Here is a 13,780-nt window from a genome sequence, read left to right as displayed (position 1 = left end):
TACAGTTTTTATTAGGGCTTAGGGTTTTTAGGTTAGCTTCTGGCATACTCCATCTTAAGTTCTCTTTCTCTTGCAGGTTACAGATAAGATCTGGAGGAAAAAATTTTGCAGGGTCATTCCTTCGTTGTCCAAAGAGCTATCTTTCCACGCTGCTGTTGGTCATCCTGTGGGCATTTTCCATTTCAAACGACGGTTACGGTGCCTCTTTTCTCCTGCGGCTACGACGAAGCTATCGCACCCATTCAAAACAAAACCGATCGACCTTTTAAAACTGAGCAAGGATCAAATATTCATTTTGCTGTGGACGCCAGTTTTTATCGAACTCCATCTGCACAGCTGAGACGTCATCCTGTAGCATTTCTAATTTGCTCAGCGTATTTCCTTGGTTTGTTTGCTGCGGCAGTGAGGATGCGTGCAAATTGAGGTCGTTCCAATTCAAATCCGCTGCAGCATTCACCTCCGCCGTCTAAATCGCACCTGCAAATGCACAAAGAAAACAAACGATATGCGCCATGTAACTGATCCGAGCAAATCAAAGCCGTCGACTGTTCAGATTTCAACACCGGTTTGCATTCATTTACATTTTCGTTCCGGGCCAGTAAGTCACAAGGGTATCAGTCAAGGGCTTCATCGAAATTCCAGAACCCAACATCGTGTCCATTTTTCAACGACGGAACAACTGAGGGTCAAGGTATTATTTTTTAAGGCAGTATGCGCTGATCTCCAATCCTCGAGCAATAGCAGGTAACAAGTTCCAGGTAAGCTTCCCCGCATATCCCACTACGCCATCGAACACAGTGCTGTGCCATATCAATTCGAAAGTACGCATGGTTGATTGCATTATACGTCTGCGTAATTTTTATTTGGGCGTAAGCGTGGTTATATATCCAATTTTTGATCTTAGCGTATAATGTTGGTTAAATTTTAATGCGTTTGATGTTAATGGGTTAGACGTGTTTTGACTTTTACTTAAGTTTTAGGTTTAGATTTAAAATTGTGTAGTTTTGTTTTTTTTATTTAAAATAGTTTTTAATATTTAGTCATTAGATTTTAGTTTAGTTAGACTTTGTTTCAATTTTTATTTTAAATTTTTAGATTTTAATTGTTTTGTTTTTTTTTTATATATAGATTTTCATTATATGAAAATAAAAAAATAAAAATAAAAAAGGATTTATAAAAATTTTTAGGCTTAGTTTAATTTTTATGTAGTTAAGTTTTAGATTAATTTTATTTAGGAATTTTTGTTTTAATTTTTTGCCTGAAAAACATTAAAAAAAAAGAATTTTTTTTTTTTTTTTTTTAAGTATAAAATTTTTTTTTGGAAAATTTTCTTCGTCAGATCCAGTCATTTTCGGGATTTGTCATATCTTTCATGCTGAGATCAAAATTTTCTAGTCGAGATGCGAAATTGATATCTGGTTAATGGTTTATGATTCGTGGTGGTTTAAAGCATTCATTTTTTTGAAAATTCTCAATTGCTGGATATCGTTTTGGTCATTTTAAGAGCATTGTGATTTAGCTGATGATAAATGATTGCTCTTCACGGTTCATGTTTCTACATCATCTAACAAGTAATCGTTTTAATAACAATCTCTTAAGGCACTGGTCTGCTAAATTAATCAAATCCATCGAGTGCTTTTTATATCGTATCTCGTGTCTCCCAACCAACTGGTCGACAGTTGGTCTCATTATCTCACAGGGACTACCTCCCTTAGCCGCGGGAGACAGGCTTAAACGGAGGGATCGGGGATCAGAGTGACAGCCCCCGGTCTGAGCATTGTCGTGTCAATTCGCGCGACAACACACTGATGAGCAGGTAGCTGACATTTTGACAAAAATCTTTCCTAATAAGAAGCTTGTGTATTTGAGAGGCAAACTTGGTTTGGTTGATATCTCCTCCCTAGTTGAGAGGGAGAGATAGACACATCGTTCTTGTCTTCACTTTGTGAAGAAAGAATGGAGGATTGGGTAAGCATCTGGCTTCCGATACTCTTTGAGGATGAGGTAGGGCATCCAATAGTTAATAGTAGTCGAAAAAGAAATTCCTTGAGGATATGTTATTCCAAGATAGGAATTGTCCTAAAATGACATACCCTTTGAACACCCGTGTGGGGTATGTGCCTTGAGAGACAATGATGATGGTGTCTATCAATCATTTGTCTTGCCAACATTGTGCTTTGATCTTGTGGAGAGATAGAGCTGTTAGTCAAGGCCTTGCTATGTCATAATGCTGGTTGGTATGACGAGACGTAATGAGATAAGCTGAAATAATAACTTAGAAGATGGCTTACCAATCTAACTCTTCTTATGAGATCTCATCAGTTTGAGAATGTCCATGTACCATTATGAATACCTCCCTAGTTAAGAGGGAGTGTTGAAATATGTAACTAGGTTCATTCTTCATAGATATGAAATGTACTCTTGATTCTTGTATATTGTAAAAAGGAAGAAAAGTTGTTATCGTTATTTTTGTTGCATGGGTTTCATGCTCAAGGTAATTTTATTTAGAGGTCAAGCACCCATTGAGTAGGTTGGGTGAGCCATACTTTTCTCCTACAAAATACTATTGTCCTTTAATACATTGAAATATATGTTATTTCCACAATGATTTATCCTTTCATCATGGTTTCGAGGTAGTATGATCTTGTTCTTGGTTGTGAGATTGAAGATATTTCTTAGAACTTTGATATCACAGAAATGCATAAGTTATACCGGGGTTCACATCTTCAGGGCTTATTATTCATGATTGCACTGCAATAGTATTAATCGAGGGAGGGCAAGTATGTGTGGTTAATTCATCTCTCTATCTATTTGATATTTAAGCTCTCATGGTTTATTCATGATCTCATATATAATATTACTTTGTGTAGTGAGTGACTACAATTGTAGTGTCTCGGAGGGTCGAGTGGAGAAGATAGGCAATGTAGATGCAGTGCAGAGGATGGGTGATTCATGTTGTTTTCCAACAAAATAGTGTTATTATTATTTGTTTGCTCGACATTTTTTCCTTCTAGCATGGTTCTTAGGTAATACCACCCAATTAGTGGTTTGACATATACATCAAATGGTATGTTTAAATTTATACGTGTTCTTGCTCCACATTACATGCACACCCCCACACAACGTGCCCTAGAGAGGAGGAGGATGGTAAAGTCGGGCAAGCAAGCTTACTAACCCTACAACCAATCAATTATTGTGCTAATAGACAACACTACCACCTTGTGGCCCCTAGGATTTTGGATGTTCAATACGCTTAGATCCCACTTACAAAAGTAATTATTTCTCTTATGATAACATTGAATGCATTATTCCTATTAGAATTACATCTAATTTAGAAAATTTATATATTTTGAGATATAACATGGAATATAAATGGAGTGGAATTAAGTTGGATGACAAGTTCATGCCTTCAACTCTCTTGCTTAACTTTTATTAGAATTCTAATATTTTATTGTGTATCTATTTCAGATGGTTGATTCTAGTGAGCATGAATATGTGAAATACAAAATGGATTATCCCCCTTTATATAACAAAACTTAAAGACAAGTATGTTTCATAATATGATTGATTATTACATTCAACTCTCTAGTTTAACTTGAATAATGATTCTAAAATCTTATTATGTATCTGTTGTAGATGGCTTGTTCTGGTGAGCATGAAAAAGTGGAATACAAAATGGAGCATCTATTGTTATATAACAAACAATAAAGGAGGTATGTTTCCTATTATGAATAATTATTGGTTTTGAAATATGCTTACCCTTACTATCTGTGTCTGTATTTTAATCTAATTCTCTCCTTTTTTTCCTTTCAGCGGAGGTGAGGAGATTGCAGTAGAGATAATGTGCAAAGGGGAAGTTTGCAAATTTTTTGTTTGTTATTGTCTATATGTTTGGGTTTTGTTGAGTTTGAACATGGTCATGCTTTATGTTGTACTCATCTTCATTTGTTTTGCATTTTTTTCTCATTATTTGAAGTATGCTCTTGGTTTTGTTTGTTGAGTGTGCCAGAGGAGAGGAAGGCGGTAGAGAGAGAAAATGCAAGAGATGAGATGGAGGTTATCATTCATAAGTGAAGGTGAATCACGTTAACTATACACAATGCACTTCACTCACAATTATCTTTCGTTCAATCATGACTCTGTTTACTTGCTTTTCAATTTATTATAAGTTTTATATGTGGTTTCATACTCACCATATTGTTTTGCTTTGTGTAGTGAGCGACTGCAATTGTATACTTTGTGAGGTGGTGAAGATACCCTAGACATTCTACAAACGCAGGGCAGATGATTGGTGAACCATATTTTTTGCCTACATAATAATATTGTGCTTTAATACCTTGAAATAAATCTTGTTTGCAAAACAATTTATCCTTTTGTCATGGTACTAGGGTAGTATAATCTTGTTAATTGGTGAGGTTTGAGATTTTCCAAGAGCTTTGATATGAAATAAAGGGAAATTTTATACCGGGGTTCACATTTTTAGGGCTTATTGTTTATGGGTGTTGTTGCTATAACATTAGCCAGGGACATGTAGGTATTTGTATGATCAATTATTGCTCTGTATATTTATTATTTAATTTGTCTTATGGTTTATTTGTGATATCATATATAATAATACTTTGTGCAGTGAGTGACTACAATTATAGTACTGGGGATGGTTGAGTGGAGAATATACCTTTGGCAATGCGGATGCAACATAGAGAATGGGTGAGTCATGTAGTTTTCCAGCAAAATAGTATTATATTATTTGTTTGCAAGACTCTTTCTCATTCTGGCATGGTTAGTACTACTCAATTAGTGGTTTGACATATACATTGAATGGTATCTTTAAATTTGTATGTTTTCTTGCTCCATATCACACGCACACCCCCACACAACATGTCCTATATAGAAGGTAGGTAAGGTTGAGCAAGAAAGCATCTTGACCCTTCAACCAATCATCCATCATGCTAGCATACAACACTATTGCCTTGTGGACCCTAGGATATTGGTTGTTCAATATGTTTAGATAACCTTAGATTCCTTTTCCGAAAAAAGTTACCTCTTATGAAAACATTGCTTATATTATTTTTAGAAGCACATCTAGTTTAGAAAATTTATATTCATTTGAGATTTAACATAGAATATAATTGGACTCAAACTAAATTGCATGATAAGTTCATTTATTCAAACTCTCTAGTTTAATTTTGATTAGAAATTTAATGTTTTATTGTGTACATATTGTAGATGGCTTGTTCTAGTGAACATGGATACATGAAATACAAAATGGACTCGCACATTTTATATAACAATCTCAAAGAAAGGTGTGTTTCTTAATATGATTAATTATTGCATTCGACTCTCTAGTTTAACTTATATAACGATTTTAATATCTTATTGTGTATCTGTTGTAGATGGCTTATTCATATTAGCACGAGTAGGTGGAATACAAAAGAGAGTGTCAATTGTTACAAAACATACTCTAGGGGAGGTGCGTTTCCAATTATGAATAATGATTTTGAAATATGTTTACCATTACTAATTGTGCATGTATTTTAACCTTATTCAACCCACTTCCTTTTTTCCTTTTAGCAGAGGACAACACATTGTAGGAGAGATGATGTGTAGTGGGGATGTTTGCAATTTTTCTTTGTTCTTGTTTGCATGTTTTGTTTTGTTGAGTTTGAGCATGACCATGCTGTGTTGTATTTGTTTTCATTTGTTTTGCATTGTTTTCTCGTTTTTTGTAGTTTTGTCTTGGTTTCATTATTGGGTTTGTTGTATACTCGTTTTCCTTAGGTTTTCTCACATTTTTTGTAGTTTGGTTTTGGTTTCGTTCCTTGGGTGTGGAAAAGGAAATGAAGCAGACAAAGAAAATAGAGGTTATTGTTCATAAATGAAGGTGAGTCAACATACCTATATGCAGTGCATTTCACTTAAAAGTATCTTTTGCTAATTTATGGCTCCATTTGTTTGTTATTCAATTTATTATGTGTTATCTATGCTCTCATAATCAATTATATTGATCTTCTTTATGTATTGAACAACTACAATCGTACAATCTACAAAGGTGAAGTGGTGAATATGCATTAGACATTCTGCAAATGTGGCACATAGGATGGGTGAGCTGTACTTATCTTCTACAAAATACTATTGTGTTTTAATAACTTGATCGTACAATCTACAAAGGTGAAGTGGTGAATATGCATTAGACATTCTGCAAATGTGGCACAAAGGATGGGTGAGCCGTACTTATCTTCTACAAAATACTATTGTGCTTTAATACCCTAAAATATTTGTTGTTTACACAAAGTTTTATCATTTTGTCCTAGTTTTGAGGTAGTATTATATGGTTCATGTTTTAGGCTCTCATGGTTTATTCACAATCTAATATATAAATCTTACTTTGTGCAGTGACTACATTTGTAGTGTTTGGGAGGGTCGAGTGGAGAAGATACTTTAGGCAATGTAGATGCAACGTAGAGGATGAGTGAGTCATGTTGTTTTCCAACAAAATATTGTTATTATTATTTGTTTGCTTGACGTTTTCTCCTTCTAGCATGGTTTTCGAATAGTACCACTCACTTAGTGGTTTGACAATTACATCAAATGGTATGTTTAAATTTATATGCTTTCTTGCTCCACATCACACACACACACCCACACAATGTGCCCTAGAGAGGAGGATGGTAAGGTCGAGCAAGTAGGCATACTGACCCTTCAACTAATCGACCACTGTGTTAATGGACAACACTACCGCCTTGTGACCCCCATGATTTTGGGTGTTCAATAAGTTTAAAATATGCTTAGATCTCTCTTACAAAAATAATTATTTCTCTTATGATAACATTGGTTGCATTATTCCTAGAAGAATAACATCTAGTTTAGAGAATTTATATATTTTTAGATATAACATGGAATATAAATGGTCTGGAATCAAGTTGGATGTTAAGTTCATGCCTTCAACTTTTGTTAGAATTCTAATATTTTATTTTTTACTATAGAAGATGGATACATGAAATACAAAATGTATTATCCCTCTTTATATAACAAAGCTCAAAGACAAGTATGTTTCATATTATGATTAATTATTGCATTCAATTATGTTTCATATTATGATTAATTATTGTATTCAATTCTCGAGTTCAACTTTATTGATTCTAATATCTTATTATGTATCTATTGTAGATGTCTTGTTCTGGTGAGGACGAGTAAGCGAAATACAAAATGGAGTGTCTATCGTTACTTTAGAGGAGGTTTGTTTGCTATTATGAATAATTATTGGTTTTGCAATATGTTTACCATTGCTATCTCTATTTGTATTTAATCTTATTAACCACACTTTTTTTCCTTTCAGCTGAGGAGAGGACACCGCAGTAGAGATAATGTGCAAAGGGGAAGTTAGCAATTTTTTGTTTGTTGTTGTCTACATGTTTTGTTTCTGTTGAGTTTGAGCATAGTCATGTTTCTTGTTGTACTCTTTTAGTTTTGTTTTACATCTTTTTCTCATTTCTTGCAGTTTGGTCTTGGTTTTGTTTATTGGATGTGCAATAGGAAAGGAAGGCAGCAAGGATAGAAAATGAAATGGATAAGTTGGAGGTTATCATTCATAAATGAAGGTGAATCACCTTAACTATATGCAATGCATTTCACTCACAATTACTTTTCACTCATTTGTGAATCCTTTTGCTTGCTTTTCAATTTATTATATGTTTTATATGTGGTTTCACACTCAACTATATTGATATCGCTTTGTGTAGTGAGTGACCACAAATGTATACTATGAAGGTCAAGGTGAAGATACCCTAGACATTCTACCAACACAACTTGGATGATTGTTAAGACATATTTTTTCCTACATAAGAATATTGTCCTTTAATCGACTGAAATATTTGTTCTTTGCGAATCAATTTATCCTTTTGTCATGGCTTCAGGATAGTATGATCTTGTTAATGGGTGTGAGGTTTGAGATTTTCTAGGAAATTTTATACTAAATGAAGGGAAATGTCATATTGAGGTTCACATTTTCATGGCTTATTGTTCATGGTTGTTGCTGCTATAACATTAGCCAAGGGTGAACAGGTATGTGTATGATTAATTTATCACTTTATATATTTGTCAGGAACTTTTATAATAAATGATGGGAAATGTCATATTGAGGTTCACATTTTCAGGGCTTATTGTTCATGGTTGTTGCTGCTATAACATTAGCCAAGGGTGAACAGGTATGTGTATGATTAATTTATCACTTTGTATATTTGTTATTCATTTTCCCTTTTGGTTTATTTGTGATCTCATATCAAGTATTACTTTGTGCAGTGAGTGAATATAGTTGCAATGTCTGGAATGGTGTAGTGTATGTTTTCTTGCTCCACATCACATGCACACCCCCACACAACGTGCCTTGTAGAGGAGGTGGGTAAGGTCGAGCAGGCAAGCATACTGACCCTTCAACCAATCAACCATCGTGCTAAAATACAACACTATTGCCTTGTGGACCCTAGGATTTTGGGTGTTCAATATGTTTAGATATGCTTAGATTCCTTTTCCGAAAAATTTACATCTTATGAAAACATTGTTTCTATTACTTGTAATAGAAGTACATCTAGTTTAGAAAATTTATTTTTTTTTGAGATATAGCACAAAATATATTTGGACTCGAACTAAGTTGCTTGACAAGTTCATACCTTCAAACTCTCTAGTTTAAATTTTATTAGAAATTTAATATTTTATTGTATATCTAATGCAAATGGCTTGTTCCATTGAGCATGAATACATGAAATACAAAATGTACTCTCCCCTTTTATATAACAATCTTAAAGAAAGATGTGTTTCTTATTACGATTAATTATTGTGTATGACTCTCTTGTTTAACTTATATAACCATTCTAATATCTTATTTTGTGTCTGTTGTAGATGGCTTGTTTTGATGAGCACAAGCAAGTGGAATAAAAAAGAGAGTGTCCATCGTTATAAAACAAACTCTAGGGGAGGTGTATTTCCTATTACGAATAATTATTGGTTTTGAAATATGCTTACCATTAGTAATTGTGTTTATATTTTAACTTTATTGAACCCACCTTTTTTTCCTTTCAGCAGAGGAGAGCACATTGTAGGAGAGATGATGTGCAGAGGGGATATTTGCAATTTTTCTTTGTACTTGTCTGCATGTTTTATTTTTTGAGTTTGAGCATGGCCATGCTTTTTGTTGCACTCTTTTTCCTTTTTTTTTGGGCTCATTTTTTGTAGTTTGGTCTTGGCTTCATTTGTTGGGTGTGTTGTACTTGTTTTCCTTTGTTTGCACGTTTTTTGTAGTTTGGTCTTGGTTTCATTTGTTGGGTGTGGAAAAGGAAATGAAGGAAGCAGACACAGAAATAAATGAAGGAATCAGATAGAGAAAATGGAGGTTATTGTTCATAAATGGAGGTGAGTCAACATACCTATATGCAATGCATTTTAATTAAAAGTATCTTTTGCTAATTTGTGGCTCCACTTGTTTGTTATTCAATTTATTATGTGTTAGCTATGCTCTCATAATCAATTATATTGATCTTCTTTATGTATTGAATTGTTCATAAATGAAGGTGAGTCAACATACCTATATGCAATGCATTTTAATTAAAAGTATCTTTTGCTAATTTGTGGCTCCACTTGTTTGTTATTCAATTTATTATGTGTTATCTATGCTCTCATAATCAACTATATTGATCTTCTTTATGTATTGAACAACTACAATCGTACAGTCTACGAAGGTGAAGTGGTGAATATGCATTAGACATTCTACAAATGTGGCACAAAGGATGGGTGAGCCGTACTTTTCTTCTACAAAATACTATTGTCCTTTAATACCCTGAAATATTTGTTGTTTGCACAAAGATTTATCATTTTGTCCTGGTTTTGACGTAGTATGATATGGTTCATGGGTGCGAGATTCAAGATTTTTGCTAGAACTTTGATATGAAAGAAATGGAAAAGTTATACTAGGGTTCCCATGTTTAGGGCAAGATTTTTGCTAGAACTTTGATATGAAAGAAATGGAAAAGTTATACTAGGGTTCCCATGTTTAGGGCTTATTGTTCATGATTGCAAATGCTATAATATTAGCTAAGAGAGGGTAGGTATGTGTATGGTTAATTCATCGCTCTGTGTATTTGTTATTTGAGCTCTCATGGTTTATTTGTGATCTAATATATAAATCTTACTTTGTGCAATGACTACATTTGTAGTGTTTGGGAGGGTCGAGTGGAGAAGATACTTTAGGCAATGTAGATGCAACACAGGGGATGGGTGACTCATGATGTTTTCCAACAAAATAGTGTTATTATTATTTGTTTTCTTGACGTTTTCTCTTTCTAGCATGGTTCTCGAGTAGTACCACTCAATTAGTGGTTTGACATATACATCAAATGGTATGTTTAAATTTATATGTTTTCTTGCTCCACATCACACGCACACCCCCACACAATGAGCCCTAGAGAGGAGGATGGTAAGTTTGAGCAAGCATGCATACTGACCCTTCAACTAATTAGCCACTGTGTTAGTGGACAACACTACTGCCTTATGACCCCTATGATTTTTGGTGTCCAATAAATTTAAAATATGCTTAGATCTGTCTTACAAAAAGAATTATTTCTCTTATGATAACATTGGTTGCATTATTCCTAGAAGAATAACATCTAGTTTAGAAAATATATATTTTTAGATATAGCATGGAATATAAATGGTCTGGAATCAAGTTTGATGACAAGTTCATGCCTTCAACTCTTTAGTTTAACTTTTGTTAGAATTCTGATATTTTATTTTGTAATATAGAAGATGGATACATGAAATACAAAACGGATTATCCCTCTTTATATAACAAAAGTCAAAGACAAGTATGTTTCATATTATGATTAATTATTGCATTCAATTCTCATGTTCAACTTTATTGATTCTAATACCTTATTATGTATCTATTGTAGATGTCTTGTTTTGGTGAGCGCGAGTAAGCGAAATACAAAATGGAGTCTCTATGGTAATATAACAAACTCTAGAGGAAAGAACAACATCATTATCATCAATGCAACAGAACATAAAAGAATAATAGAAGAAGAGCATGCACACATAGAGACACCAGGATTGGTCCAAGACCAGGGCAAACCCCACTATGGGGAAAACCCTTGCAAATTCTTCTTCTTCTTAGATCGTCATAAAATGTTTTAGCATAGAGTACAATGAGCTCAATACATAAACTTGCAGTAGATATTTACAGAACAAAAGCAGACTGCAGAACTACAAAACAACAAAGAGAAACCCTTTATCCATCAGGCTACTGAAGTGAGCTGAAGGCAACTGTCAAACCCTAGATCAAAACCCTGGACGCTCCCAACAAGGCAGACTACAAGTGACTGAAACTTCCTGGACACCCCCTTAGCCACTGTGTGTGAGCGTCTATGTCTGGCCCGAACGCTTGGTGGAAGGCTATATACGTGTGTCTGTGGACCAACACTCTTTGATATACTTTAGAAACCCTAGACACTCCCTTCAAGCTTATGTGCGAGCGTCTGAGACTTCCTAGACACGCCCTTGACAACTCTGTGTGTGCGTCTAGGGATGAAAATACTCAGTTATGTGCGTGTGAATGAGAAACAGAAACCCTAGATCCGTGCGAGCTTCAACCCTGTAGTTTTGCACCCTTGTGCTAACTTTCTCTGTCAGACCTGTGCTAACCAAGACAATAGAAGAGGAGAAGATGGCTTGATCAATGTGTCGAAATGAGCTTGAGGTCTCTTCTATTTATAGGCTTCCATGAGGGTCCACTTGATATTGAGGCCGACTTGTCGAATTGTAAATATGCATAGGGCTGACCTGATCCAATATACATGAGTGGGAACATAAATTCAAAAACCAATGTTTGCTTGTCCAAATGAGGTTATCTTTAGGTCGATTTTGGTCCTCTCGAAAGGAGGAATCTATTGCAATTATTATCTTCATCATATGAGCGGTCCAAAGTGGAATTTGACCGCAGTTGCATAATTTTAACGCTCCCTCTCAACTAGGGAGAATTCCATCTGCCGATATTTGTCTATCGATCAATATGCCATTCAAGTGTCATCACGTATCATCACTGAACATCTTTGTCATGTAGGCGTCATGCCATGACCATCTCAGTTATCGCATCATCACAAATCATCAATGTACATCTCGAGCTATCCATTGCTTATTCCTAGTTATCTCTTGATTGTTCCTGCTCATATGTTGAACATTCTCGAATCTAAAAGAAGAAGAATTTTGACATTGGAGGGGAGCCCAATCCACCACCCTCTGTCCATCTGTCTACTACCCCGAATCTCGGCGGGGAGCTAAATCTGCAATCTATATCATCATCAGAGGGCATACCATCAAGGGAGCATATCTCAACCTTGAACCACATTGGGGAGCTTAATCTCAACTCGAAATCTCGTGGGGGAGCTTACATCTACCACCCCATATCGAGCAATTGGATATCCAAATGCGCAGGGGAGCACATCTCGACCCTCGGATGACATCGGGCAGCTCAATCTTAACCCGAAACTGCATAGGGTTATCTAAACCCATCCTATTGCTTACTGATCTTCCCATCGATGACCCTGAATAGTCACGTGGTAGAGCCCCTGCATCATAATTGACTTGGGTTGGCCAAACGGGGAGTGGTACTCCCGACAAGCCTTGCTTGTGGGTATGATGCTAGCTGGGGTATACTCTGCAAAGACCAGACAGGGGGGCAACATTCTCTGACCCTATGTGTGAAAATTCCTAAACTCGGAATGCCTACTGCAACAAACTAATGTTACTTCTCCTACTTGTTAATCCATACAAGTTATTTACTGTGTTCTACGGTAAATATCAAAGTAAATACAGCTGCAACATCCACTATTTAAAATAATATGCCGAAACAAGAAATTGATAAGGAAAAAGATACAACACAAGTGACACAGTTGCTTTTGGACAAATGTCCCCGGAAACACCCAATGCGGGAAAACCAGTGGAGCAACTCTGAGGTTTTTATTATTATGCAGTAGTAATTTATGAAGACAACTTTTGGATGCCTTCGCGACAATCCAATTACAGAGAATATCACCGACAGAGAAATTTGTGATATTACCTCACAGTATCACTAGAAGTCCTAGCTGATCCAACCCTTGAATGAACAACTGCTGGCTGCCTTTGCGTCAACCCAACATCACACTATTTAGGATTTGCGTCACTCTTCCTAGCTGATCGATTTGCCTTTGAGATTCAGATTTCTGCTCTCCCGGTCTCGCACCCTGGCTTCCAGCTACAGAAATCGAACCCTCCAACAAATTTCAGATTCTCTCAAGGCTTCTACGTTGCCTTTGCGTGGCCCTGCGTAGCTTTGCGTCAGCCTCTTTTGGCTCAGTGCTGCCTCTCCCGGATCTCTCTCTGCCTCCTCTGTTGAGTATTCCCGGATCAGGAGAAATCTCTAACTGGAACTATCCCTGCCCCTCATTGCAAAAGTTCACTTCGAATTTGAAACTGGCAGCTACTCTGCTTCAGAAATTCGATCTTCTGAACTCTCTGTGTGTTCTCCAAGTGCCCCTCAAGCCTCTTCTTATATCTTTCTGTTGGACAACGAACGACCCAAATTAACTTCTAATCAATGGCTTAGATCATTTTGGCTTGATCTCGTCTTCTTCTAGAAGTTACACCCACAATTCAAATTAATACCCATTTAATTATTTTAATTTCCAAAGTTTAGACTTAGGGTCTCATAAAAAATAATTACTTATTTTAATAAAACTGTCTCTGGGTGGAATTTCCC

The 13,780-nt window shown here is 35.7% G+C and overlaps 2 long non-coding RNA genes across 2 annotated transcripts; both read left to right on the top strand.

Annotated features, from left to right (window-relative positions):
• Nucleotides 1-3,879: 3,879 nt before the first annotated feature.
• LOC149243157 (uncharacterized) lies at nt 3,880-5,538 on the top strand. The gene is made up of 5 exons (XR_016246022.1): nt 3,880-4,076; nt 4,216-4,291; nt 4,628-4,707; nt 5,227-5,303; nt 5,394-5,538. It is a non-coding gene; the product is annotated as an uncharacterized LOC149243157 (long non-coding RNA).
• An 854-nt stretch (nt 5,539-6,392) lies between these two features.
• Nucleotides 6,393-7,636, top strand: LOC149243156 (uncharacterized). Its single transcript, XR_016245785.1, has 4 exons — nt 6,393-6,469; nt 7,168-7,235; nt 7,337-7,366; nt 7,534-7,636. It is a non-coding gene; the product is annotated as an uncharacterized LOC149243156 (long non-coding RNA).
• Nucleotides 7,637-13,780: the final 6,144 nt, after the last annotated feature.

This window comes from Pinus tabuliformis, chromosome 8 (assembly GCF_031772625.1).
Source record: "Pinus tabuliformis cultivar Carrire ecotype Pingquan chromosome 8, CPIR1, whole genome shotgun sequence".
NCBI lineage: Eukaryota > Viridiplantae > Streptophyta > Pinopsida > Pinales > Pinaceae > Pinus > Pinus tabuliformis.
The sequence above is the reverse complement of the archived record's forward strand: the minus strand, read 5'-3'. Positions and strand labels throughout refer to the sequence as shown.